This window comes from Pseudorca crassidens, chromosome 6, assembly GCF_039906515.1.
Source record: "Pseudorca crassidens isolate mPseCra1 chromosome 6, mPseCra1.hap1, whole genome shotgun sequence".
NCBI lineage: Eukaryota > Metazoa > Chordata > Mammalia > Artiodactyla > Delphinidae > Pseudorca > Pseudorca crassidens.
In genome coordinates, this window is record NC_090301.1 from 22,187,166 (window position 1) to 22,193,165 (window position 6,000).

Here is a 6,000-nt window from a genome sequence, read left to right on the forward strand (position 1 = left end):
TTTTGCTGCCTTTAGGATTCTCTCTTTATCTTTAACTTTTGCCATTTTAATTATATGTCTTGGTGTAGGTCTGTTTGGGTTCATATTGTTTGGGACCCTCTGTACTTCCTGTACCTGGATATCTGTTTCCTTCTTCAGGTTTGGGAAGTTTTCAGCCATAATTTCCTCAAATACATTTTCAATCCCATTCTCTCTCTCTTCTTCTGGGACCCCTATAATGCAAATGTTGATATGCTTAATGTTATCCCAGAGATCTCTTAGACTGTTTTTTTTTTTTTACTTTTTTCATTTGTTTTTCTTTTTGCTGTTCTGATTGGGTGATTTTCATTATTCTATCTTCCAGATCACTCATGCGATCATTTACGCATTATTCTATCTTCCAGATCACTTATGCATTCTTCAGTAGTCTTCTACTCATCCCTTCCAGTGCATTTTTTAATTTCAGCTATTGAATTTTTCATTTCTGATTGGGCCTTTTTTATATTTTCTAGTTCCTTGTTAAAATTCTCACTGTGTTCATCTATGCTTTTTCCTAATTCTTTTTTTTTTTTTTTTTTTTGCGGTACTTGGGCCTCTCACTGCTGCGGCCTCTCCCGTTGCAGAGCACAGGCTCCGGACACGCAGGCTCAACAGCCATGCATCACGGGCCTAGCCGCTCCGCGGCATGTGGGATCTTCCCGGACCAGGGCATGAACCCGTGTCCCCTGCATCGGCAGGTGGACTCTCAACCACTGCGCCACCAGGGAAGCCCCTAATTCATTTAACATTCTTATTACTAATGCTTTGAATTCTTTATCTGGTAAATTGTTTATTTCTGTTTCATTATTTATTTTTCAGGGGTTTCCTCTTGCTCCTTCAATTGAGAACTGTTCCTCTGTCTTTACATTTTGCTTAACTTTCTCTGCCTTTATGAATTTAGGTTGAAAGTTACCTATTGCACTCTTGAAAGTGTGTCCTTACGTGGGAGCATCCCTATATAGTCTGTGTACCTTTGGTGGGAGATTTGGATTTGACATGAAGAGAAGTCACATCTTTCCTCATGGTGTGCTGGCAGCTATCACCTTGGTAGGGAGTGAGGCTGGAGATGAAGGGTCTAGAGCTGGAGCCATGTGAGGTGGAGCTTTCCCTCTGCTTAGTGGCTGTCACTGCCTTATCAGGGGCAGGGGCAGATCCCAGGTTGATGGAGCAGAAGCTCTGAGGGTTGGGTTCAAGCTGGCTCTGTTGCCTTAAATATGTGCTCTCCCCTTTCCCAGCACTGACACCCTTACCCCAGAGGGGAGTGCTGGAGCAAAGGGGGCTCATGCAGACTCTAGGCTTGTGACCAGTCATGGGCTATGGCAGGCCAGCCATACAGGTCGAGGTAGCTTCCAGTGTGCTGCCTGTACCAGCAATGGCAGCCCCTGCTGTATCTGACTCTTCCTTGTTCATTATAGCTGATCACTCCCACCAGCCTCTGCCTGCACCAGGCTGTTGTGAGCCATGCTGCAGGGCAGGTGGGGCCCATGTAGGCTCTTGGCGTTTATTGGGCATCGGCTGTGGCAGTCTGGCTGCCGTCAGAGATCGGGACCATCCCTAATGCACTGCCTGTGTAAACGCCAGCTTTGGCTGCCCCTGCCACTTGCAGACACAGCCTGAGGTCCAAGTCACCTCTGTGTCCCATGTCTGAGCTCTCTCCCCAGTCCGGCATAGCAGCCTCGCTCTAGTGTGGAGCTGCAGGGTGAAGTAGGCGGGGCTGGAACGTTTGTTCGTCTCTGGCTGGGGTGCATGCTAGGGTGGTTTCAGGAAACCAGGCAGCCACTGGAGCAGTCTTCAGTCTGCCCTCTCCACCCTGCATCAGGAGCAAGCCAGCGCTCATGCATCCCTCACAAGTGGAGCCCAGGCTTCACCCAGCCCTCCTCTTAGCCCCTGCAGCCCTCCAACCAATTAAGGGTGCTCTCTTCCCTGTGTAGGACCCCAGGACTGGAGCGCCTAATGTGTGGTTCATACCACTCTCCTCAGAGTGGATCTCTGCTCATGTGTTCTCCCTTTGCCTCTGAGTCCCCTCTCAGGGGCACAGGTTCCACCCTGATTGCTTCTCTTCCCTTCCTACCCAATTCCATGTGGATCTTTCGTATAGCCTTGTTTGTACAACAGTCTCTCTGCCAGTTTCCAATTAGTCTTCAGTAAGAACTGTTCCATATGTAGATGTATTTTTGATGTGTTTGTGGTAGAAAGTGAGTTCCACATCTTCCCACTCCGCCATCTTTTTTTTTTTTTTTTTTTGCTGTGCGCGGGCTTCCCACTGCTGCGGCCCCTCCCGCTGCGGAGCACAGGCTCCGGACGCGCAGGCCCAGCGGCCACGGCCCACGGGCCCAGCCGCTCCGTGGCATGTGGGATCCTCCTGGTCTAGGGCACGAACCCGCGTCCCCTGCATCGGCAGGCGGACTCCCAACCACTGCACCACCAGGGAAGCCCCCCACTCTGCCATCTTGATTGATCTCCTGCAAAGGTCAGTTCTGTTCAATATGGGAAGGTACTACGCAAGGGCATGAATACCAGGTTATGAGGCCCACTGGATGTCATCTTGGAGGCTTGTTATTACAACAGTCTATGTAAAAGTACAAGCTTGTGCATTCTCTCTTAACATTCATATTAACTATCAATCTATTTTCCTAGTTACTTAAAGACTTCAAGGTTCTTAATAATTGTTTTGTACATTGAATTAATAGCTTTCAAAGCACACCATTGTAGCAACATTTTACTCTTACTTTAATAAATATATGTGTTAATTGGCACAGAATTTCCATATAACCAGCACATAAACAAATTTTTATTTGAAATTATATATAGAAGTTTTACCAATATTTAAAAAGAACAATTAAGATAATAATAATACAACCAAATGACATTTACTTATTACTGACCATGAAATTCTGGTTAGGTACAGTGGTAACATATGTGATGATACAACCATTAATCACACAGGTTCAGGGATGTCTGAAATGGCCTTCAGTGCTTCATCTTACAGTGGCTGAGACTGTGGGGAGGCTGTCTCATTATTTTGGTCAAATAATGAGACTAAAGCCACACTTCAGGACAGTTCCACCACAAAAGGCCTTAGTGAATTTGACATGAAGCTCCATTTCCTCCTTATTAAAGAACTAGTGCTAACTCTTAAAAGACTCTAGCTGTCTTAGGGGGTCAGTCTGAATTGGTTGGCGTCCCTTAGCCTTTTTCTCCCTCCAAGCTTGCTCTGTGCCAGAAGGTTTGATGTCTGAAAGGGATTCAGGGTCTTAATTCCTGATTATAAATGGCTCAACATTTGTTTGACAGGAAAACCAGTCTCATTCTTTTAATTTTATGCTACATTTTATCACCTGGGCAGCAAAGAAATTCTGCTTGTACTCAGAATTTCACAAAATATTTTGTGAACATTTCCATCAGTTTTTGGTTCTCAACCCTATAACCTCAGTGATTCAAATTTAGTCCAAATTATCTGAAAAGAAATAGATGTTACACATTTCATTCCATTGCCTTTCTATTCTAACTCATCCTTAAATAAAATAATCCCTCTTCTCACAGCTTTGAAACAAACAAAAAACCCTTTAAGTATATTCCTGAACACCATTCAGGGAGCAGGCTTTGGAAAATCATTTGACACTGGTTAGTACCGCAATCCCAGTTATTTCAATAAAAGAGGTTGAAAATTTACTCATGCTGCTCTTAAATGTGTAACTAAATTGCAGCTTCTTTATTTTCTCTAATAGATTAGGTCATCTTTATAATATTTTAGTCCACTGGATAACATGGAGGGAAAAAAAATCTACAAACTTGCTAATATACAGTTTAACAGTCCTTTCCAGTTTACATAACCTCTTTATGATGGCTTGATGTGTTTGAGATAAATTTTCAGTCTTTTATATTTCTTCTTATTCCTTGCGATCCTCTTCAAGATGATGAGGGGGTTTACTGAGGGCTGGTTTTATGGTCTTAAAGTATCAGGAGCTAAGGTGATGGTGAGGTTTGGGAAATGGGAGGCTCACAGATCCACATTTGTTCTGGATCCTTATTGGTTTCTACTGGAGTGATAGATCTTGTCTGTTCCCTGAACTTGTAACCCCTGAGACAGTTCTCTCCAAGGGTTTGGGACATCATGCTGGTGCCTACCACTAATGGCCATTTGCTAAAACTATCTGTCTAGTGTTGAAGTATCCCTGCACTGCAGTCTCTTTGTTGTTCATCCAATGTAGTTTACAGCAATTGTTTGAAACTTTCCCAGTTTTATGATAAATAATATTTCTTCATAAGAAGTAGATAGCATTTTTTTGTTGTTGTTTTTGTGTCATGCTTTTATTTAGCTTATCAGAAAATCTTGAGAAATCCAAAACCAGGAAAAGGAATTTTGATTTGGAGGAAATGGGGTGCGTGGTGATGGGAGCAGAGAAAGCCAGGATTGGGAAGTTTTATGAGGACAGACTGAAATGTAAAGCCAAAGTGGATTGAAAAGATTCCCCTTGAATGTGAAACAAGTAAGGGGAGATTGAGGACAAACTTGCCCTATTTCCCAGACTTCTACCTGCTGGCTTTGGAATTTAATATGTAATAGATACCATTTAAAAAAAATTATTGAAAGCAAGTTCTTTCTTTTTCTCCCTTCAAGTATTTGGATATAGGCATAACTGTTTCAGAAACTTTTTAAAAATCAAGAGTTTAAAAAAGAGAACATTTGAGAGGTTAGTTTTTCAATAACTACCAAGTTCTTTTGGATTTAAATTCTTATTTCATATTGATTCCTTATGATTGCTGAACATCTGCATGGCATCAGATTGCTGAGGCCCTGTATCCCTCAGGGTTCCACCAGAAAAGCAGAACCAGCAGGAGATCTTTATTAAGAGATTTATTGTATAAAATTGGCTATGCAGTTGAGGGGGGTTGGCCAGGCAAGTCTGAAGTCTGTAGTGCAGGATGCCAGGAAGGACGGGCTGAAACTCTGGCTGAAGCTTCCATCCACAGGCTAAGTCTCTTCTTTATCAGGGAAGCCTCAGTTTCGCTCTTAAAGCCTCTCAGCCATTGAAGCAGACCCACCCAGATTATCTGTCATACTTTTACTTAAAGTTAACTGTTTATGGGCTTTAATCATATCTACAAAATACCTTCACAGCAACACCTAGATTAGCCTTTGAATGAATAACTGGAAACTAAGCCTAGCCAAGTGACACATCTATAGATCATCTCAGGTCCCAAAATGTTTGTCCCTGGAGTTTCTCAGTGTTGCTTATGATCTAATTTTCTGTCCTTCATACCTCTAATAATAGGGGTTATGTCCATGTTTACCTGCTATTTTTTGATATTTAAGTGGATCGATTCTAACCAACAAATAGGCAATATAGTCAGTATATTCTAAATGTAGGAAATGCATGTACATACAAATCATACATGGCGGGATCAATTATTTTAAAACTTTGTTTGCTAGCTCAGACTTCGTATTTAATCAAAACCTTCCAAAGAACAATCTTCTCTGAATTTAAAGTATAACCAAGAAATCTTGGTTTATAGAATGTCATGAACAAGTCATTTCCTGCTAAGTTTTTCCTCTGTGCTGAAACTACACTTTTAAAAAAACATTTGAATGTATTTGTTCAATATTATCATGAAAGTATAATTTCAGCATTAAATCTACTTCCACCTTTTCTCACTGACTCACTGCAATTAGTCTTTTCTTTGCTTCACTACATCATTTTAATGATGGCAAATCAAAGCCTTAATATATATTAAAAATAAGAAAAAATTCAGTTATGAAATATCATTGCCACAGGGAAGTATTACTTTTATAATTTGTACGGGAATTTAAAGATTCTTTTGAGTTTGAGTTACAATTTGTCGTTTTCACATTAGAATAGAGGATCTAGATAAGTTTATCAATTCACTGAAAGGTTGAACATTTCTCTTATAAATGATCACTTGCCACTTAATTGTTCATAATTTGGTCATCCAGATGAAGTAGAATAGACTTGAATTTTT